A 24,059-nucleotide genomic window follows, 5' to 3' on the forward strand; every position below is an offset into this window, starting at 1 on the left:
CGCTGAGTATGCTGGCAGTATAAGCACACCCAAACAAACACTCAGTGAGAAACCCTGATGACAGGTGATCCCTCAGTGCAGGAGAAGGTGTTGTTTGCTGAATGGGCAAATCCATCACAGACCGAAAAGTGAAAGAGATGTCAAAAAGAAGGAGGGTTGAAAAAAGATGCATGTTTGGCAGGTTGGCGTAGAAGTAATCAGGAAAGCTTAGGTAGGGTTGTGAGGTTGTTAGAGTTCAGAACCTCAAATTATTATATTGTTGTCACTGAGTCATGACTAGGGATGGGTATCGTTTAGGTTTTATCCGATACCGGTGCCAAATCGGTACTTTTGAAATGGTGCCGGTGCTTAAACGGTGCTCGAACCGGTGCTTAAAGAATGGAGAACACAAACTTTGTCCAAAAACCTCTCATGTTCAGCTGGTTTTTTTTGTAAAAAGATAACAATGTTAGCCTTTTCTGCAGCTATGTGGCATATATGGTATCACTCTTGGCTGGAAGCAGTGCTTAAACAATGGAAAAAACACAAACTTTGTCCAAAAACCTCTCATGTTTAACTGTTTCCCACTTTTTCTTTGGTCATTTTAGCCTTTTTGGCCAGGGTGAAGGGAGTATCTGCCATCAAACAAGAAGACAGCCGCATGTAGCTATGGTGATGTTTGCTAGCTCACCTTACATGCATTAATGTAATAACGTGGTTAGCCTACTCAACGTAAATTACACATGAACAACATTAAGCTACTCACGCAGAGAAGAACGGCTGCTGCTGCATCATCATCCTCATCATTTCTGCTACACTGGCAGGGCTAGGGGCCAGGACTCTATTCTTCGGGTTTTTGGAGGATGTTGCTCCGGGTCCGATAACTGGCAACCCACCCGACGTGCACGGTATGAGGTCTCGCAGCAAGCTACGGCGCATTTCTCGGCTTTTAAAAAAGACGCTATGCGTCGCCAGCTGTTTAATCGGATTCTTGGTGTTACCTCCTTTGACAGTATCACAATATCGCCTTAAAGCACTTGTTGCAGGCTGCTGAGTTTGCATATTTTGCTGTGAAGTACAGCCAGACTTTTGACCGCTTGGCCTTGGACATTTTTAATCTGTAGCTCTGCTCTAACTATCCTAGTAGGCGGGGCCTACTAGCCAACGTAAAATTATTGGCTAGAAGTGTATCACAGCTCAGGGAAAAAAAGCACCGAAATGTGCGCTGCTTTTCGGTCTGGTTACTACCGTTTATGTCAGAACCGGTGCCATCATGGCACCGGACACCGGTACCCATCCCTAGTCATGACAAATTGCTTCTGCCCTCATGGATTCACCTTCTTTCTTCTCTTTTCCAAATAATAGTTTTAGAAATTTAGATGGATGGATTCTGTACATTGCACAGTACAAAAGGTGGAAAGCATCTCTCTATGAATCCTGTCAAGGAAAGCTGGTAAGTGGGGACATTCCAGTTACACACAGATAAAACCTGCAGTATAAACTACTGCTCATTTGAGCACAATGGGTGATATAAAAAGCAGGGTCTCAATTCGAACCCATGCTTCATGATTATTAAATGCATGACCTGAATATGAGTACATTGTGCAGCTGTTGAATAGTCTGACTACCCATATGGAAAAGAAATAGTAAAAACTTATATGTGATTACTCATGAAAGTGGCCACTTCCTCATTACTTTCATATATTGTTTTAGTAAGTATCCAAAACATACAAGTTTCATTGTATAATTTTTCAAGGGATCTTATATCTGTTTTCACTCTTATATGCTTTTCATACAAGTTTCACACAAGACAGGTACAAACTTTATAAGATTTATATATATCTTTTCCATATGGGATACACTTGTGAAAGTGCTCACTGACAGCATCACTGTTACTCCAAGTCAAACGACAAATATAATCAATGTTCTTCACAGCTTAGTGGTGTTATTCTGAGTCAAACACAGAGCTAAATTGAAGCCTAGTTGTTGCACGCGCAAACACACACACACACACACACACACACACACACACACACACACACACACACACACACACACACACACACACACACACACACACACACACACACACACACACAGTACAGTCATTAATTTGTGATGCAAGTGCAATTAAATCATAAAACGACTCCCCACCACAGTCTGTCCTGTTAAAATGGCGCCAAAGTGATGAACTTAATCTACTGACCTCTATTGTTTCTTTTTCAAAGCGCTTGAACAGATTTTATACTGTAGGTGGGAACAAAACTAATCTTTCCTGTCGACATTTGAAGAGTCTGATACACAGGAAATGAACTATTATTCTATAGCTGGGTTTTTCCTGCTGTGGTCTGTTGTCAGAGATGTTAAGTGTAATTAGAGGTGTGATTACAAGAGCAACAGATTACTCTTCCAGCCAACCATAGCCACTGTAGCCATGTTTTTCCTCTTCCTAAATCCAAATATAGAAACCCACTCTGTTCTTGCAGTCATGTTGTCAGTCTGTATCACAGTGTAAAATTCTTGCAGGAATTCTAAGATGTGCTTAACTCCAACAGCACTCAGTATGAAGCCAGGTTTGTTGCTTATTTGGCCAGATGTGAGTTTTTATTGTCTACCTACCACCTCTGGCTTGTATATCAATTTAAAAGCTGTAATACACTAAAGGTTCACTAACGCAATGAATAATCTTTATTTAATTTTATGATTTTTGTTTTATTTTTTATTTTCTGACACACTACATAAGATTATGTTCTCAAAATCTTACACATAACTTCATCCATACTGTCAAATGTCTGAGCCATTTGGTCATCTCTGCCCTATGTTGCTGTTCTTCCTTTCTTTTAAACAAAATATCATTTATGTAGACAATCTGGGTCAATGGCACACAGTTAGGTTGTGGAATTTGTACTATTGCAATTTTTAGAAGGATTTTGATATTTCTTTACCTTAAGAAATAGAAGCTTAAAGTTTTGCGTTTAACTGCCTGTAATATTCCATAACAGATGTTCAGAATCAAATATTTATGATTAGTCAGCCATGTTGGACTTGGGAAGCTACTATGAATGACTGTGAGCTGAAACTATTTTAAAAAAATTATTACAATTACCAACAGAAACAGCAGCTATCTGTTAGCAAGCTAACCAGATAAAGCTAACCTCCTCTCTTTAAAACCTGAAGAGGTGATAGTGGGTCAGTGTGGTGGGTAGTGTGCCCTCATTTCATCTTTAGAGTAAGACGTAGTGCTCTCCAGGTATAATTCATATTCTACTTGACATTTAACGGGCATCAGAGTAATTGGTGTTGCATCAACCATTGTCTGATAGCAATCGTAGGAATCGTCAGCAACCAACTTGCAAGATGATCTGCTGGAGAAGCTATGTAAACTTACTATTTACAGGCATCAGACTTCCAGTCCTCGGCATAACCTGCTGTTCATGGTTGGAGGACAATGCATCACAAGATAGCAAGAAATGAGAGGCATGGGGAAGGGATTAGGCTAAAAGGTTCCAGGTTGCAAACACACTGTAGCCAAATGGATTTTAAGTCAGTATTCTTCTCTATCATTGTCATACTAAATGTTAAACTGGAATATACCTTACTACAGATTGCACAGACTGCTGCAGCTATACACATTTCAACCTGATATTACGGCATGGCGTAAAATAGACATGCATGTCAGTTTAGCATCTTGCCTCTCCAGTGTGAAATGGATAGTAATTAATAGTTTCATTAGTTTCAGTGTGGGATTGTGTCTGTGTATTTTAAATTGTGTAAAGACTGGTGCTTAGTTACTTCTGATTGTTGGTGGAGTAGTGAATCAAATCCACAGCTCCTGCTTTTCACTGGGCTATATATGATTATGGAATATTGCCAGTTTATAAATATAGAATATTTATTTAATATATTTATTTATTTAAAATATAAAAATGAATTATTAGAAATAGTGGTTGAAGAATAGGCGAGGCTACACAGTGGTAAACATGCCTCTTGTCTAAAAATCCCTTCAGTCAGTGTTAAAACAAAGAGAAAACGCATCACGATGAAAGTGACTCAAGTACAGCTTGGAGAAAATTCAAATTGCCCCTGATTTCAGTTGCAATTTGACATACCTCAACTATTTCTCCCTGTTTCCTATCTTATGAATGGCTTCTTGACAGTCGTCCTTCAAATGAGACAATTTTTGAGGAGACTTCAGTGAACGGATGAATCAACTCTTTGTCAGCTCCTAAAAGTTCAGCTGCTGGACTTTTTCCGATTCTTAACGTCATGACTTTTAGACACTGTTCATCTGCTACAGATAGTTTTGTATGTTTCAACTTTGTTGTTCACTTGTCTAGACATACTAAGCCAACATATGCCAAGTCTTCTGCTAGTAACAAAGTGCCTTAGGATACAATTTGAAATTAGTTCTTTTCTAAGTTGTCTATTATGTGTAGACACGATGCTGATTCATTCCTTTTTTAATGCCTGAATGACTTATAGGTTAGTGTTAAGTAGCTAAACAAAGAAAATATTTCTTTTGAAACTGTCAGGTATAAGAACTGCACTGAAAATGAGTGAAAAGCAGCTGATATTCAGAGAAAACTGGTTGAAAACTCCTCAAGCTGCTGTTTATTTTGAGCATTCAGTTTCAGTTCTGTTGTAACTTATATATGGGAAATAAAAGTAATGAACAACTGCACGCTTGTCTGGACCAGTGTTGGTCAAGTTACTTGAAAAAAGTAATCAGTAACTAATTACTGATTACTTCCCCAAAAAAGTAATCCCGTTACTTTACTGATTACTTATTTTCAAAATTAATTAATTACTTAGTTACTTAGTTACTTTTTAAAAACACGATTTACAACCTGAAGAGGTGATAAAGCGATATATCTTTCAGCCCAATTCTACTTTTTCTACATAATCCATCATACAAAATGTAATCAAATGGAAAAGTCTCTTTTTTAAATTTGTTTTATCAGTTTTAATCTTTTAACTTTATGCATCAAGCAAAAATTTAATTATATGCAACATTCTCTGAGTTGAATAAATTAGTTTAACATTTAAACCTATTTTCTACACATTCCAGCACATAAAATAAAATATTTTTTGTGTTTACACTCACTCTTTCAAATAGATGCAAGTAAAACACAGCAGAACATAAATAAAGTCAAAGACTCAGCGGTCCTGTTGCTCTATTTTCACCTGTAAAGCAGGACTGCGGTAGGCAGAGGTTTACCCTGGTGCAGGTGTGCAGCGGTCAGTGGAAGGATACGGCAGTGTCTCTGTGAGTTTCCCATTACGTCGTTGCGCTCTCGGTGCTTGCTTGGAAGTTTAGGGGTTTTTTTCGCTGTAAAAAGAAGTTTTCTTCCCACGCACGATGGACGCTAATGTTTTTGTCACTTTTTACGGAATCAAACTCAAAGTAAGGTCAGTACTTCCACGCTGCACGCTCACACTCTCTCCCACAATCGATATGTGATCCATTGTTGATCTGCACACAGCTGTTGTCACTAACGGCGCACTCGCTTACGTCACTGTCGTGAGACACGGTTCACGGTTTTAGTAACGCAGTAACGCAGCGTTCCTATGGGAAAGTAACGGTAATCTAATTACCGTTTTTGCAATAGTAATCCCTTACTTTACTCGTTACTCGAAAAAAGTAATCAGATTACAGTAACGCGTTATAAGTAACGCATTACTGCCCATCTCTGGTCTGGACCATCTGTATAAATCTCTCTGTCAACTCGTGGAAAGGAAAGTATCAAACCCTATCAGGGTTAATTATGATAGACCACATCTTGACCGAGCTTAGGCATGCTGCAGTTATGAAAACCAGTTCTCCTCCATCTGTTTTCCTAACGACTCTTCTAGCTTCACTTGGAGACTACTGGGGAAAAAAAGAATATCCACAACTTAAATTTTTCTGGTAAACTTTCCAACCTCAAACTAAACATTGATCTAGTCAATAGTAACATAGTTTCTACATTTTTCAAAACAATAATCTTAAAATAACAAGCAATACAGGCTGACTTATAAGAGTGACCTAGTTAAATTGGTATGTTATGAAAAAAATAGCAGATAATGATGGCGCATTTTTGCAGTCCAGATAATGACTAAATACCAAATGTTGTCATTTAGAGAAGACAGCGCTCCTAAATTTAACCAGATTTATGAGATTGATTCGATTTTCTTTTCATATTGTTATATGAGTAAACAAACCTTCTTGTTATATTGTTATAACTGGATGTCAGAGCGATCAATGTTTATATCACTAAATACAACATAGAGAATGAGTAAAGGATAATAAACAAAATACCATGTAAGGCTGAAACAGCACTGGGGCACAATTTATTCTTGACCTTTTTAACACTTCTCAAATTCAAGCTTGAATTAGTCTCTTTTTTTTTGGAGAGAAAGTATGAAATTCCTTTCTTAATGATGAAGATTCTGGGGTCACCTTGCTGCTCCGATACAAATTACCACCGTCTTCTCCTCTCTGACAAACACACTCACAGCAGGATGACGAAACAGTCTTTGAATCCCAGAGGAGATGGTGCATTTTAAGCAGGTCAGAGGTCAGTGTGGAGGAAGAAGAGGAGACTGCGAATGATTTAACCAAACTCACTCTGAATGATGAACAGCCACCACAGCTTGACTTGGGTGGGAAATCAAAATAAGACAAACTCGCAATTTAACCAAAGTTTATAAAATGTAGCCCGCCCTGCAGACACATGAGCAGGTTCATTATGTAGCTTGGACTTTGTTCCTGTGTATGCCCTCTGCCTGGAAACATATCTGAAATTTAGTAATTTTTGTTACCCGATGGGAGTAATATGTAGAACATAATGATTCATCTGAATATTCCATCTTGATGCGATTTGAAAAATATCACATTTGCTGCTGAGAACTGCATGCAAAGTGGTTTCACATACTCAAGATCAATTTAAACCACAGCACAATGACATGTCTAGAGCAATTGTGCTGAGATGCATTATTGATCTGACAACAGGTGACGAATCGACAGTCTGTGGATGACTGGAAGATCAAACAAAGAGAGGATGAGGATGCAGAAATAAATTCAGTAATTAATTTGTAACTAGTGTCACCTATGGTGCTACCAAGTTTCTCTTATTTAAAAAAAACAAACTTTTTCACCGGTGCCCGGTGAAAAAAACAGAAGCAAGAAAAGGGCGAGAATGAAAAGGTGCAGGGGTCAAAACAGAGGCAGTAGGAGGAGTGGGTGAACCCAGGCTGAGATTAAAAAGTGATGACAAGAGAAAGACAAGTGTGACAGATTAGAGAGGAGACGAAGTGATCAGGAGGTTAGATGGAGAAGCGTGAGCTGAGAAGACAGGGAGAGGTAGATGGTGCAGCACTCAAAAAAATAAGTCATTGGATGAACTCAATTGGACTGATGGCAGGTTTTCCATGTAATACATCTATTTTGGTCCAACCTAATCTACATACATCATGACAATTCAATTAAATTGAGTCAGTAGAACACAATTTCGTAAATACTGCTAAAATGAAAAAAAGTACATTAAAATGATGTGAAAGGTTTTGGTTGGTCCAACTCAATACAATGTCATTCACTTGAGCTAGATTTTCATTGCATTGAAATCATTATTTTGAGTTCAACTAAATCATAATTTTCATTACCAGAAAACTAATTTAATTATTAAAATAATGACAAAATGAATTTGTTTTTACAACTCAGGTTTATTCACTTGAATTAAAAGCAGAAACAGAATATTTTGTAAATAAACATACATGTCACATGGTCAAATCAACCTTAACAAAAATCAAAGTGCTCACAAAAAAGTGCTGACGTACATTTGTAATGAATGTCAAATCTGAATAGCACACACCTCTGTACTACTAGGCAATACTGAAAACAAACTGGAATCTGTAAAATCAGATTTCACTTCAGAATCATTGTATATATTTATAGTGACACTTGCAAATTCACAATGATAACCTAAACATAAACATTGCAATTCACACCATAGTATGGCAGTCACTGAAGATTTGAAACAACCCAACAATACATAAATACACACACATATACATAAATACACACACACACACACACACACACACACACACACACACACACACACACACACACACGCACACACATATATATATGTGTGTGTGTGTGTGTGTGTGTGTGTGTGTGTGTTTTCATGACGAACATTTTTCTGTTACCAAGGGGGAGGTATTTTAATAAAAAAAAAATCTTTCAACTTTACTTCTCCAAAACCAATTACATGTAAACATTTACAAGCTTATAAGAACGGGAAGACCAACTTTAAAACACTGGAAGACACAAAACTTGTCAACATTTTTCTATTACCTTTGCAAATCCCAAAAGCAATCAAAAAGAAAATGGTGGTTACAACCATGAAACTTTTTCTGAGCTAAATCCCCAGTCTTTTCATCCATCTATAGTAGTACAGATTAAAGGTCACATCACTCACAACATAACAGCAGACAAAAATAGACAACTTCCATTTGGCCAAAAAAAGAAAGAAAAAAAGGTCACAGTTTGAACAAAAGATATAAAAAGGCCAAAATCAACTTTTGTGCTGGGTCTTGTTTGCCTAAGCAAACATCTTCATTTTCATTTGCTGCATCTTTGTACTGAGCCTTTGTCCATCCAGATTCATCAAAATCTTCTGACAGAACTCAAAAGTGTACTTGTGGTCATTTGGATAGCTCAGATCAAGTGCATAAATCAGTCCAAAGAGGACGATGAATGCCATGATGACACTACCGAGGTTGTTCATAACTGTAGTACCTTCAATGACAACTCCAACATCCTCTGGCTCCTGAATCCCTTCTCTTCTGATGGTGTAAATACAGTGACAGTTGCTGCAGTGGACCTCAACCGTTCATCCTCAGTGGAGGAGGTCTGAAAAACAGGTTGTTTCAGGTTTAAGGGCTCTGTCACTTGGAAGGGGACATATTATGCAAAACTCAGCTTTTGTATCCTTTTGTGCTGAAACATAGGTCTCTACCGCCTCTATAAACACTCCAAACATAAATAAAACCCGTCAATCTGTTTCCTATCAATAGTTTGGGTTCAGGTATTATGTACCTCCCTTTGGGAGGGGCTTGATATAGAGCAGGAGCTCCTCCAGTGTCTATCAGTGTGTGTGTGTGTGTGTGGGCTGGGTCAATTTCCCTTATTTCATCACAATTGGGAACCTTTTGAAACAGCTTGTTTTATGCACATTATTCCTGAAACCAGGAGATTGCTGTAATGGCAGTGACACTAGTTAGTGTCTTGATGCAATCTGCTGTGTTCCTTATAATGAAGACTTTTTACTAATTGGCATAATAAACTGAACTCCACTGGAGTGTTTACTTTCTGAAGTGCCTTGAGATGACTGTTGTTGTGATATACCGCTATATAAATAAACTGAATTGAAACACTGACAGAAAATGGATGAATGTTTTGTCCACATTTACTGTGTTTATAGAGGCAGTAGATACCTACATGGCAGCACCAAAAGAATGAACAATTGAATTTTTGCTGAAACTATCCCCTTAAAAAGTGCTCTCCAGTGCAAGTTTCAACAATGACTATTAAGAATAATACTATTTCACAATTATATTGTCTCTTTTGAATATATGAGGATTTTGTGTGCGATGAACCTAACTCAAATTGAATCTAGAAAAGAAGGTGTGATAAGCGTACCAGATACTCCTTGAACAGTAGGTCTGGATCTTCATTAAAGTAGATCACCAGGCTTTTAAGAGTATGCTCCCTCTTTATGTCGATGTCATCATACTAATGCAAGGGTGGAAAAAAAATGGTGAAAAAAATGGAATTGATTGATTGCATTTAATTGATGGGTTTATCATTAGTACCGACCAAACTACTGATCGCCATGATATCCTTGATCTTTTGGCCCTTTGCTCCTTTGCTCCCCTGAAAATTTTGCATCAGCTTGTCTGTTAAATTGTCCAGCTGAGCCAAGAACTTCGCCTGCAGGGGTTTTGTAGTGATCTGCAGGAACTCTGCATTCACCTGGAAATAAAACATACACAAATATAATAAACTAGAAGTTTAAATACAGACTGCTGAATCAACACACTGAAAGTTGCTAAACATTTGAACCATCAGTGAAGTTTGTCAAGACCTAAACTGTTTTTAGCTGAGTTTAGGAATATATCGCCACCTGTTGCTTTGGCATGTTCCTAGCAGCGTTTTCCTTCATTTTTGCGTTTACCTGTGGACGGGATTATTTTTTAAAACGAAAACGGAAAATCTCCGTTTTCAAAAATACCTGTGTAAGTGTGGACGTAGCCGAAATCTTTTATAATAATAAATAGGTTTGAACGTCATGGGAGTGCGCATTGTGCTGCCTGCAGTTACTCTTCCGGCCACATGGTTCGCTTTTGGTAGCACCCTCAGTAAACTATGTAGTGCTTTTAAAGACACCTCAAAACGATACTTTCTACTAGAAAATGGCATTATATAATAATAAACACAGAATACCATATTTTTAGATTATAAAAAGAAAACAGTAAGAAAGAAGTTAGCTATAGGACATCATCTTTCATTGAGCACAATGGCTAGCTGCTAATAAGCTAGCACACGCTCCGACTTAAAAGTTGGCAGCTACACAATTTCTCCTCTAAAACAAGGCACTTTTGAAAAGACCTGGCTATATTGTCAAAAAAAAAATAGTATTCAAGCAGAGAAGAGAATGGTAGCACCACCAAAAGTTCAAAAAACAACTGTTACAAGCTTCTATGATAAATAGCATTATAGATTTAGCTGATAAAGAAATACACAATTGGATATATGGAAAAATAATATGTTACCTTACCTGAAGGTGTAGTTTTATCCAAAAAGTACAGAGAGGCCAAGAGCAGCTGGATTCATTTAGGTGATCCTGAAAGAGCGCAAAATTTTCAAAGAAGGCGGACCGTTGTGTAACTCAGTAACTTTGTGTTCTTGTGACAAAGACTGCTTTGAGAGAAAATAATTTAGGTTCACCACACGAATAATAATTGCAGTAACGCTGGAGTGCTACATTTGCGTTGAATGAGATTAAAAATAATGTTTAAGCTTAAAGAGGGGCTTGAATTGATTTCTTTGAGTTTACAAATACTTAAGTGCAAAAATGTACTCCTCCTACCCCCAGTGCCCCAACAAACTCATTCATTTTGTGTTCAGAATCAGCCTCTGCTGGTTTTGAATAATTTTAGGTTTACACAAAGAAAATCAAATTAATTTGGTATTTTTTAATTGCATTTGTGAACAACTAACATAATTTGCATGTGTTCTTTGAAAGGAGGACCTGAATCTGTTTTTTGAGTGAGGGAGGGACACAGCTGCAGCACAGTCCTAGTTGTAATTCTTCACAAGGCACCAACGTTTTGTTTTTTTTGAGTGAAAACTTACAGAAAGTTTTTCTCTTATTTCTTTACAGTGTCAATTTGAATTCTGAAGAAGCACAGCAATCGCCACAGAATTTGGCAGTATATTGCATCATGCTGAGAGTCTGCACAGATAGCCTCCCTCTGTTTTTTTTAGAATACTATAACTGATAAGACAGACTCAGAATTTAATATATCAATTACTAGTTCCCAGTATAAAAAATAAATTCAAATTGCCACAGGCTATATGTAAACCTGTATCTTTGAGTATGAATTTAATTAGTATTAATTAATAGGAATCCAGATGTGTGAGAAAATGAGGTGCAAGATTCATGTTAATAGAGTGTTTTTCTTCCCACTGTAGCTTGCTCATATGGGGTCATCTGACTGCAGGGTTTTTCTCTGTAGTACTGTAGTCTTTACCTTACAATATAATGCACCTTGAGGCTACTGTTGTTGTTTGGCACAATTTAAATAAAGTTAAATTTAATGAAATTGAAAATAATCCAAAAGGGCTAAAAATAAATGAATAAAAGTGAACTGCCATTTATTGGATTCACCAAGTCAGAAGCACATTCCAGTCTGCATTTTCCTTTCTTTGTGTTAGTTTGATAAAGTCATACTACAGTGAAATCTACACACCTTCTGACTTTGTTGTAATGTTCTCAGATGAGTGTAGCAGAGACAGCAAAATATGTAAGATGCTTACCAACTCTTTAGATATAATCATAGCCTTCCCTCATTTAACAAGCTTCGTAAGCATGTAAGCTTGTTCCCTGACATGTTTACTTGTTTGTTACGAAACAGTTTATGATAACGTCACCTAGAAGTTATAGAAAGACTCATTTAATGACAGAAGTCCAATGTGCACTCTCTTTGAGATCTGTCGCTAATAACGCCAAAGAGAAGTATGTGTCTTTTACTGCCTAACTACATTATACTCACTCAATAGCCACTATGTGCTATTTCCATCCTGAGCAGCTACTGTATTATACAATAGGCTTTTAGAGATGTTTTTCCACAGGAAACCAGCTGCCTACTGTTAGAAACATTTCTGTGAGAGCTGTGAAAGTCGAAAACAGAATAGAGATACTGATTTGCAAATAATCATAACTTTGCATCAGAAATTGGATGCTGAGTTTAGATAATATTTATGACAGCTTTTTTTTTTTAAATGGTACTGAACCTACCAGAAGTATTCAGACTTTTTCTCTAACCTCTGGAAATCTCGTGCCCATTTCCCCTTACCTTTCATGTGCTTAATTGTGCTTTTGGAGAGTCTGAAACATTTGATTAGATTTTTTAGAAACCTAATTCTTCCAATTCTTCAAAATGCATCTTTGCATTATTCTGCACACTTCCACTTCAATAAAAAAGTAGCTGCACTTGTCATAAATGCTATTTTGTAATAAAAAAAATGTCTATACTGTCTATACATCTAAAGGAATTTAACTGGCTATTACTGTAAACCTCTGTATGTTTGTCCGGTCTGTTATGAGTGAAACTCATTATAATAGGTTATATTTTTATAACAACTTATATTTACATGTATAAGGTGACTGCTATGTAAGTATGCTACTGTCTCTGCATACCAGCTACTGTAAAATTATGCCTCTTATGCATTAACTGTGGTACATAATAATTTCATATTTAGATGCTCCAAGGATATAATTTCAGAGTTTCTGTTCTAACCCAGTAAGTTTAATGTCTTCATTAGTGATATGCTATTGTTTGACTTAATGCTTCAGTAAACAGTGTGAATAGAAGATATTTATTTCTCCTCTCTCAAAGACAAATCATTGCAAGATTTTGTAATTAATTTAAATTCTTTAATTCTTTTCTCAGCAGGTTTTATAGAAAATGCTTTCTAATTGAATCTAACTGCTTCTCCACATCTAATCACAAAAGCTTTGCTTCTGTTAAACCTTGAGAATTCACATATTTATATATATACATTCTGTTCATAATTTTTATGGACAGGATTTCTAGGCGCAGCCAAGTGGCGGAGGGCTTTCGCTTTGGTGGCCTCAGAATCTCATCTCTGATTTTTGCAGATGATGTGGTTCTGTTGGCTTCATCGGGTGAGGGCCTCCAGCTCGCACTGGAACGGTTCGCAGCCGAGTGTGAAGCAGCGGGAATGAGGATCAGCACCTCCAAATCTGAGGCCATGGTTCTCAGCCGGAAAAGGGTGGAGTGCCCACTCCGGGTCGGGGATGAGTTCCTGCCCCAAGTGGAGGAGTTCAAGTATCTCGGGGTCTTGTTCGCGAGTGATGGGAGAAGGGAGCCGGAGATCGACAGACGGATTGGGGCTGCAGCTGCAGTAATGCGGACGCTGCACCGGTCCGTCGTGGTGAAGAGGGAGCTGAGTGTAAAAGCGAGGCTCTCAATTTACCGGTCGATCTACGTCCCTACCCTCACCTATGGCCACGAGCTGTGGGTAGTGACCGAAAGAACGAGATCGCGGATACAAGCGGCAGAAATGAGCTTCCTCCGAAGGGTGGCTGGCCTCTCCCTTAGAGATAGGGTGAGAAGTTCGGCCATCCGGGAGGGGCTCAGAGTAGAGCAGCTGCTGCTCCACATCGAAAGGAGCCAGCTGAGGTGGTTCGGGCATCTGACAAGGATGCCCCCTGGGCGCCTCCTGGGTGAGGTGTTCTAGGCATGTCCCACCGGGAGGAGGCCCCGGGGCAGACCCAGGACACGCTGGAGAGATTATATCTCTCGGCTGGCCTGGGAACGCCTTGGTATTCCCCCGGATAAGCTGGAGGAGGTGGCTGGGGAGAGGGAGGTCTGGGCCTCTTTGCTTAGGCTGCTGCCCCCGCGACCTGGCCCCGGACAAAGCGGATGAGGATGGATGGATGGATGGATGGATATATATATACATTTTTCTGTTGTTGAATATACCCATTTGTGTTAAAATGGATATGATTCATTTATAGCACATTTTTGCAAACTGCATGGCCAATAGTTCTTAAGTCCATCAAATTCAATCCTTGAAATAAATGGACTGAATGCCCTCTTCTGGGTCACATCAAAAGCCTTCAGTATTTCTTGGATTAGTCGTGACCTCAAAGAGTCAGTTCACTCCAATGTAAGAAAAGAAAAAAAATGATCTTCTGCTTTGAGACCTAGTGCATTTCTTATTCTACTAAAACACTGAGTTTGAAGATAGCTGAGTGCTTTCAGCTAAATGCACATGACAACGTAAGTGACTGCAAATGCATTTTAACATAATATGCAAGAAAACTGTATGTAGGAAGCACTTGTCACAGAAGCATCAAGGGACAGTTTGTATTACCAAGTAAAATTCTCTCAGGGGGATGCAGCTGCAGTCAGTTTGGTTTGGGCGAAAGACAGATAGAGCTGAGTATGAGCAGACCTAAAGAGCATGATGTTGCATCAAGGAGATCAGGTTAACTGCTTAAACTCTCTGAGATATCATTGGCCTATCAACCAAATCCAATATGAATCCAAGGCCCTGTCCAAAGGAAAGAAGCCTTTAGGAAAGGTAACCAATAGTACCCTATTTCATAGAAGCAACAAAACACAGCTGTCACGCAAGATGGTATGTGTGAAATGCTTTGACAAAAATCGTAGCTGCAAGTTCTTTACTAGGAAAAACAAGAAGAAGAGAGAAAGAGAAAGCGGTCTATCACTTTGAGTCCTTATCAGTTCTCATTGGCTCCATATTGAGAGTCACCACCATCTCTAAACAGCATGTCAAAGACATTACATTCATGCAAATTAATTACATGCTGCCTGGTCAAATGTTTGTGGATGTTTGAGGTGTTTACCCTCTTTGTTTTGATCAGTGTTAGGGTCATTATTCAAAAAAAGTAATTATAGCGCATATTACACAAAGTTTTTCATAAAAGTAAAGCAGTACGTTACACCTATACATTAAATTACATTTTCTACAAATAACCATTGATATTCACAAATAAACCGCTAACGTCCTACCTGTGGGCCAGACCACCCAGCCTACCTCAGAAGACACTCGTTTTTACATGAAATCTCACGCACGCTTTGCTTATCTAAGCAGCCACACACAATGAAACACACTCACACACACAAACGAGTTCGGACTCCTGTGGCAGTGAGGCAGGTTTCCCCTGAAACTGGTCTTTTTTTTTCTTTTTTCTTTCTTCTGAATCTGAACTTTACTTCTGAACTTTACTTAATTACTCCCAGGAATAGTAATTATACTACTATACTATTATGTTACTTTCATGTTACTCTGTAAAATTATCTGAAACACACTGTCTCATAATGACCAGTTAACACTAGAAACATACAGGCTACAGCCCCACACACCAACACAAATCTCTATCCTAATGAGGACACACGTGGTCTTTCTCTTAGTATTTAGTTATGAACACAAAGCCGAAAGCACAAATCAAAGATTAAAACCAGCACAAAGAGACAAAGAGATCGTCACAGTGATTCTACTTTAGAAACATAAACAGGTAGAAACGGACTCCTCAGCCCGACTGTTCATCCATTTGTTACCACTTGAAGTTTAGCAGCGGCTTCACTGCAGATGACGACTCACTTTATCACGGTGCTGGGCTGGGGTCAGCATCTAACATCACTCTGGGCTGTGGGCTAGCTTAGCGTTAGCATGCTATCTGTGCAGGTGCTTGCAAAGAGCCGAAGTTATGTTATCTGTGTAATGCAGTTGTTTCTGTCCTGGAGCAGTCTCCGCTCTACCATCGTGCTCTCATAGTTTTGTGCAATAAAAATAAATGATTTTTTCTTCAAGAGACACATCTCTGCAACAGAGAAGTGAGGCGACTTAAGAGAAACTGGATCGGCAATATATATCATTCCAAATTTAACGCCAAGGCCAGAGGGACAGCCATACTTATTCGTAATAATATTCTGTTTGAGCAACATAAAGTTATTGCTGATCCAGATGGCCGTTTCACATTTGTGTCAGGAAACTTGCAGGGCTCACTTGTGATACTGGCTAGCGTGTACGGGCCGAACTGGGATGACGACTCTTTTATAGCTAAACTTTTCTCTTCACTTCCAAATCTGGAAAACTATCATCTTATTATTGGAGGTGATTTTAACTTGGTTCAGGACACTCTGCTGGATAGATCGTCAACTAAGGCCTGTTCCCTGAATAAATCTGCTAAAACCCTAGAATTTTTCAAAACTCAGCTGGGGATTGTGGATCCATGGCGACATGCGAATCCCACTACTAAGGCATTTTCCTTTTTCTCTCATCCCCACCGTACATATACACGTATAGACTTTTTTCTTGTTGATATTAGGTTTCTCTGTAAAATTAGCCATTGTCAGTATCATGCTATCGCCATTTCAGATCATTCACCAGTTTCTTTTGATGTGGTATTAGCGACCCCGTCTCGACCCATTAAACATTGGAGATTTAACTCTAGCCTGTTGATAAGGGATGACTACACACATTTTTTGAGATCACAGTTCTCACTTTTCCTTGAGTTGAACGATTCTACTGAAGTGTCAAGAGGTGTATTATGGGAAACGTCGAAAGCCTACATGAGAGGCCAGCTTATAGGATTTGTGTCAAATTTAAAGAAGAAAGAGTTAACTTACACGTCCAGTTTATTAAATAAGATCAAAGATCTAGATGGCAGATATGCATCAAACCCAGATCCTAACCTCTATACAGAACGTGTGAAAGTTCAAGCCAGTCTCAATTTAACCACCACCGCAACAGCTATGGTTCAATTAATTAAGACTAAGCAACGCTTTTTTGAATCTGGCGACAAGGCAGGGAAACTTCTGGCTTATCAAGCCCGTGCCGAAGCAACCTCTAAGCTAATCCCAAAGGTCAAGTCTGCTGCTGGTGACATAATATCGGACCCAGAGGGAATTAATGAAGTATTTGTAAGTTTCTATTCCAATCTGTACACTTCAAGTTCTCCCCCTCTATCAGAAGAAACTCTCCAAAATATACATTTTCCAAGAATAGATAGAGATCTGACGAAAGGATTAGGGGGACCTATCACTGTAGTAGAGGTACAAGAAGCCATTAAATCCTTAAACACAGGTAAATCGCCGGGCCCTGACGGTTACTCTGCAGAATACTATAAAGTCAATTCTGATCTTATGGCACCGTTGTTGAAAGATATGTATAATGAAGCCTTTTCAAAATGTCAATTACCCAAGACTTTGTCCGAAGCTACTATTTGTTTAATCTTGAAAAAGGATAAGGATCCTTTGTTGTGCAGTAGTTACAGACCAATTTCTCTTTTAAATATTGATTTTAAAATACTATCTAAAATCCTCGCACTTAGGCTACAACGTGTTCTGTCACAAATTATCGCCTTTGACCAGACGGGGTTTATGGCCGGCAGGCACTCATATGACAATTCAAGACGCCTCTTGAATATTATCCATACATCGTGCAACTCAATTCCAGAGGTTGTGGTATCTCTTGACGCGGAGAAAGCTTTCGACCGCGTCGAGTGGAGCTTCCTCTATGAGGTGATGAATAGGTTTGGCTTGGGGGCTGACTTTATTCTCTGGGTTAAGCTACTATATTCCTCGCCATCCACCTGTATTCGTACTAACAACAACTTGTCTTTGCCTTTTCCACTTGAGAGGGGCACTAGGCAAGGGTGCCCTCTCTCACCCCTCCTATTCGCCATTGCTATCGAGCCTCTTGCAATATGGCTGCGTTCAGAGGATAGATTTAAAGGCATTACAAGGTTCGGTGTGACTCACAAACTCTCCCTTTATGCAGATGACTTGCTCCTGTACATTTCTGACCCTCTAAACTCATTCCCGGTGCTTTTTGACATACTGGACCAATATGGTACACTGTCAGGATATAAGGTCAATTATCAAAAAAGTGAGTTGCAACCCCTTAATTCCCTGGCCAGAGCTCTTCCCCACTCAATAGTGCCTTTTAAGTGGACAGAAACCGGATTTAGATATTTGGGGGTTTTTATTTCCTCTTCTATACATAAAATGATGAGGGAGAATTTTCTATCCCTACTAGAAAATGTTGGGAAAGATTGTGACCGTTGGACTTCTCTACCATTGTCAGTGGCAGGGAGAGTTAAACTGATAAAGATGAGTGTCCTCCCAAAATTCTTGTATCTTTTTCAACATGTCCCGATTTTTCTTACCAAGGCATTTTTTGACAAGTTAGAAAAGATTCTGTTACATTTCATATGGGGAGGGAAACAAGCTAGAATTTGCAAGTCTATTCTTCAGTCCTCTAAAAGTGATGGTGGTCTTGGTTTGCCCAATTTTAGACACTACTATTGGGCAGCTAACATACAAAAACTTTTACAATGGGTTCATAACGACCCCCCTGTAACAGCCTGGGTACAAATGGAAACTGCATCTAGCTGTTACTCATTATCATCAATACTCAGCTCACCACTCCCTTTTTCTCCAACCCTTGTTGGGGATAATCTAATAGCTAAGGAAACAGTAACTATTTGGCGACAGTTCAGAAAATACTTCGGGCTACTTGGACCGTCTTTGCTAACACCTTTATCAAAAATTTTTAATTTTGCACCTTCAAACACTGATGCGGCCTTTAGTAGTTGGAAAGATAACGGACTTAGGACTGTTAAGGACTTGTATAGTCAGGACACCTTTCTATCTTTTGCTGACCTATCGTCCAAATACGACCTGCCTAACTCCAACTTTTTTCGCTATCTTCAGGCTAGAAATTTTGTAAAAACGCAGTTCCCTCACTTTCCCAATCGGCCTCCAGAAACAAATCTGGATATCATCCTGCAGACGAACCCTCATCAAAACAGACTGATATCAGCCTTGTATAAAATACTAGATGCTTTGGTCCCCAAATCCATTTCTCATATTAAGCTGAGATGGGAGGAAGAGCTTCAGACAACCCTGCCAGAACAGCAGTGGGATCGTGCTTTGAAATTGATTCACTCGTCTTCAATTTGTGCTCGTCATGCTTTGATTCAGTGTAAGGTGGTCTATAAAGTACACTATACAAACGCAAAATTATCTAAAATCTATCCAACCATCAGTGATGCCTGTAGCAGATGTGGACTATCGCCTGCCAACCATGTCCACATGTTTTGGTCATGTTCGAAACTGAGTGCATTTTGGAGGAATATATTCGACACACTTAGCCAAGCATATGGCCAGACTGTCCTTCCTAACCCACTCTCTGCAATTTTTGGTATTCCTCCTGACTTGAACTTATCTGGTCCCCTCAAACAGGCCCTAGCCTTTACCACTTTACTGGCCCGGAGGCTTATTCTGTTGAAGTGGAAGCTTCCCCACCCCCCAACTCATGACCATTGGGTGAGAGATGTACTCTTTAACTTAAAGCTGGAAAAACTTAGATTCTCTCTAAAAGGTTCTATTAGGGAATTTAATAAAATCTGGAAATCATTTCTCTTGCTGGTCGATACTATTACTTTACTTCCTGAGTCTGCAGTGAACTGAGCGAAGCTACATTATAATGTTTTTTTTGTTTTGTTTTTTATCTTATTTATACCATATCTATTTGTTTTTCCTTTTGTTTTGCTTGGTCCTTTCTCTGTTATTTGTTTTCTCTGTTTTTGTTTTGTTTGTTTTTGTTTGTCTGTTTGGTTACGGGGCGGGGGGAGGGGGGGGGGAGTTGTGGTTGTTGTTGTTTTTTGGGGGTTATGCTTGTTATGTGTATGGGTCCTGAGGTGTTGGGTTTTTTTTTTTTTTTTTTTTTTTTCTAAATTTATTTTTTAGGTTTTTGTGTGTGTGTGTGTGTGTGTGTGTGTGTGTGTGTGTGTGTGTGTGTGTGTGGGCAGAAACTGGTTTTCTGCAGTGTTTTGTCTATTGTAGACCTGGTAGGGGGAGAATTTGGGTTGGGGGGTTGGAGGGTATAATGGACATACCACTGTTCTGAAATCAAGATGGACTTAGCTGTTGCTAACTTTGTATGTCATTGTTGAAATTAATAAAACAAAGTTGAAATAAAAATAAATGATCATTGCGAGAACCGATAAGCAGGCTCTAAAGGGCAGGCAGACTAACGACTCCAAGAATTTTGACTACTAGAACTGGTTCTTGATTCCCATTCCAATTAGGATGTCCCCTTACTTGTAAATGCTAAAATGAATTGTAATAGATCAGATGGAAGTGAGAATATTTTATTCAGCTGGCCACTCCTTCACCTAATACAACCTTTCACTGTCAGAATACGCTTATATTCCAGTGACTTGATGTGTTTCTGAGCAACAAATATGGGCTAGCCTACACACAGTACAGCCCAGTGGAAAACCCTTTTGTGATGTACCCTTCCATCAGAAAATGAATAATGCATAAAAATGTACGATAGTGCTTTCAGTATAGCATAAAATCAAAGTGCTACACTTGTTGGGCTCTTCATTATTACATGATCGCAGATGGTTCCTTTTTGTAGAATGTCAGCTAATCAATAGTCTCTAATTGAAGGAGTGTAGGCTGGATTAATATGATTTGGAGGAGAGGATAGTGGGAAGCACTAATAAGGCAGGCAACAACACTGCACTGCTCGAGCCTTCATTTACATGGCACTGTATAGCTGTGAACATACACCTACATCCCCATTACATAATCCCCTAATGTACCCAACAACTCTTCCATAGCATACAGTACATATAAAAAGATGGTTCGTGTTAGCAGATATAACCACTGCATACTGACAGGAATGATATTTTACAGCAGTAACACCCAAGGGGCATGCTGTAATGTGACTGGGAAAAGAACAATGATCCACCATATGCACAAATCCTATCAAAAGAACTGGATTGGGATTACTTTCTTAGTCGCTTCAGGGTTTTTATAACTTACTGGTTAACATTAAAATCAGCAAATGGTTATTATGGTAGTTGATCATAGCAACTATGATTATAATCCACAGGCCAACTACTACACTAGTCAAAAGCAAACAGAATTCATATGACTTGCAACATGTTACTTGTTCAGAATATAGCTCAACAAAGCTATTGCAAAGTGAAAACAGTGTATCAGTGGTGCTGCTTCAGTAAAGTCATCCCCCTCTCATGATCACAGAAACACACATGTGCACACCTAAACCACAAAGAATTGGTTTCTCTGTTGCCTCTCCTCCTTCTCTCCTATGCACACAGTAACTGTTTGCTTTGGTGCTGAGCTGGTCACCACAGCAAACCAATTGTTCTATACTCTTGATTTGGTTCGGCTTTGGTTAGTACATACCAACCTACCCCTGAGCCCTTGTCCTTGTCCTTATGATTTGCTCCCTTTCTACATTCTCCCCGCTGGACAGATTTTGGCCATCATAACCTGCAGTTTCTTGTCTATGATGATAAAAAAAAGCCCAGCAGTCAACTTTCTGCACAAAACCTAGATGCTGTTCAGTATATTAAAAATAAACAGCATTAACAGTGATGTCATGGTTTGTGATATTTTTAAAGTGGACATCTGCTCTGTTTGCTCATCCTCTGAAGTCTGTGATCATAAACTCCACCCTCTTATTCCATATTACACCTCAGTCCACCATCAAATCTGTTTTCCATCACCTCATAAAGCGCTGCAAGAGTCTGTTCATCCCTGTCAGACTGAATGCACACTTTCAATGCCTCTCATCTGGACCCTTAATGGACTACCCAACAAAGCCCAGCACAAGCTTCAGTGTCTGCACAACTGCTCCCCACCATCAAATTGTTTGTAATTGCCTCCCATTAGAGATCTTAAATATCTTACTGGCTGTCACTTGTTGCCACTGCCTATGTCCTGAGTTCATAATTCTCTATTTTTGTCTTTTCATATATTGAAATTTCCCAGAAAGGTGTTATATTAATGTAAGATTATTAAACAATAATAATCATAGTTTATTATTAAAATATACAGACATGTGACATAGCACATGTACTAGAAAAGAGGGGTGTGTTCGGCATATCAGAGTGTCTCCAGGGTCTGGCCATAAACTGACTGACAGGGACAGAAAAAGAGTCTGTTCTACTTGCTCTGATGAAACAGTAACCAAAAGCTCTCTCTCTCCTTATCTCGCTTTCTTCATAGAAACAAATCTATTATATTACATTTCTACATTTTGTATCTCTCACTGCATGCGCGCGCGCGCGCGCGCACACACACACACACACACACACACACACACACACACACACACACACACACACACACACACACACACGAATACCAACAATTATTTATGACATACCTATTTCCCCTCTGCACATAGACTGCCATTAACCCAAGGAAAAAAGCAGTTTCCTTGCTTATAAATCTAATGTAATGTGTTGTGGCTACACATGTGTGCGTGCTATAGAAAATTAGTTGTCTTGTGTCCTTCAAACAGCAACTCCGTATGACATCAGTGGTCTTTGGTGTGTGTTAAGGACCTAGATCCACATATTACCATACCTAGTTATTATCCTTTGAAGCTATTAGCCAAATCCATATTAAAAAGCCCATCGAATACATGAATATATCACACTGCCATTTTAAAAATTTGATGTAGTTATTATATTTATATTATTTCAGCTATATTTCAAGATGCATTCCCACTTTCCTTAAAGTGGTTCTTTCAAAACTCGCAGTAAAACTTTAACTTTATATACAGAAGCAGTGGGCAAGCATGCATATTATTTGTTTAGGCTGTCACTCTGCTTTGTGCTGTCACTAGTGTTAACATAAAAGACAAGTATGACAAGAATTACTGTTCTTCTCCTTGTTCTTGTCTTATGTCAACCTAATATATTCATGTTGAAAAGAAGGGGCTGTGCTTTAGGTTGCTGAAAAACTGAAAGTGTTGTGGAATTGAATGGAAGTATTCATCAAGTGCACAATAAAACACACACTGCAAAAGAAATGAGAGGAGTGCACAGTCCATGTCAAGTTAGTGGACACATTATTACACACACTAGTACACACACACAAACTCATATACCCAAGGTTTTTTTTTTCAGCCTGCATTGACTGGTAAGGTTAGAGAGTCGCTGTCAGTCAGCCTCTCTCTGCTTATTGGGTTAAAGCTAACACAGAAGACCAGGTGGCCAATGAGCTGCAGGCAGTCCACTTCTGGGAAAGGCACTCACACACGTGCATATGCAGAGATCTGCAAATACAGATCCACAGAGAGGGATAACAGCCGTTTGCATATAGTACACTGAAGCTACCGCAGACTACAAAGCAGGATTTGAACCATTGGTAATTTTTGGTCAGATCTCGCTCCTGTTGCCTTCGGTGTACTCCTTAATATATCAGAGGCATGTGGAGAATGGAAATGAGGAAAGGGCAACATCAGTTAAGTTAAATGACGACAGCCCTGTTGAATGATTCCCCGTTTCCCCATACAGCTTTGCTTGATTAAACTAATATGTCACCAAGGCAATCTTCCTTGTAATCAGAACCACACTCTCCATGTCTCACTACGTGTGTCACACTCTCTTGTGTTATTTTGGCCATTTCTCTCCATCTGTCTTAATATTGTCTTCCAATTTTTATGTTCCTCTCCCCTATGGCTATCTTCCTCATTTCCTCTTTTCTAGTCCCTTGCAATGTAAAAAACAATGTAGGTGTATTTGCTTAAACTCTTATACCTTATGAATATTATTAACTATGAATATATGATCGTGGCAGTGCTGAAAACTGGTATTCCTTGCTAAAATAGATCTCTTCATTTTTGTCTTTTGTTGTTTTTATTTGGAAGACACATTTCTCCTTAAATAAAATAATCTAATATTTGTCACTACAGACTATAG

General features: G+C 38.9%; 1 long non-coding RNA gene across 2 annotated transcripts; it reads right to left on the minus strand.

Moving 5' to 3' along the window:
• Window positions 1-7,486: 7,486 nt before the first annotated feature.
• LOC146668692 (uncharacterized) lies at window positions 7,487-10,952 on the minus strand. Of its 2 annotated transcripts, XR_014912175.1 has the most exons (4): window positions 10,803-10,952; window positions 9,842-9,997; window positions 9,665-9,757; window positions 7,487-8,875 (listed from the first exon to the last, which is right to left on the minus strand). It is a non-coding gene; the product is annotated as an uncharacterized LOC146668692 (long non-coding RNA). The 2 variants fall into 2 exon arrangements; XR_014912174.1 differs by lacking the exon at window positions 10,803-10,952 and having other exon boundaries at window positions 9,842-10,202.
• Window positions 10,953-24,059: the final 13,107 nt, after the last annotated feature.

The sequence above is a fragment of the Rhamphochromis longiceps genome, linkage group LG6 (genome assembly GCF_057381845.1).
Source record: "Rhamphochromis longiceps isolate RC_006_pf linkage group LG6, R_longiceps_female_GT1.1, whole genome shotgun sequence".
In the NCBI taxonomy this organism is placed as follows: Eukaryota; Metazoa; Chordata; class Actinopteri; order Cichliformes; family Cichlidae; genus Rhamphochromis; species Rhamphochromis longiceps.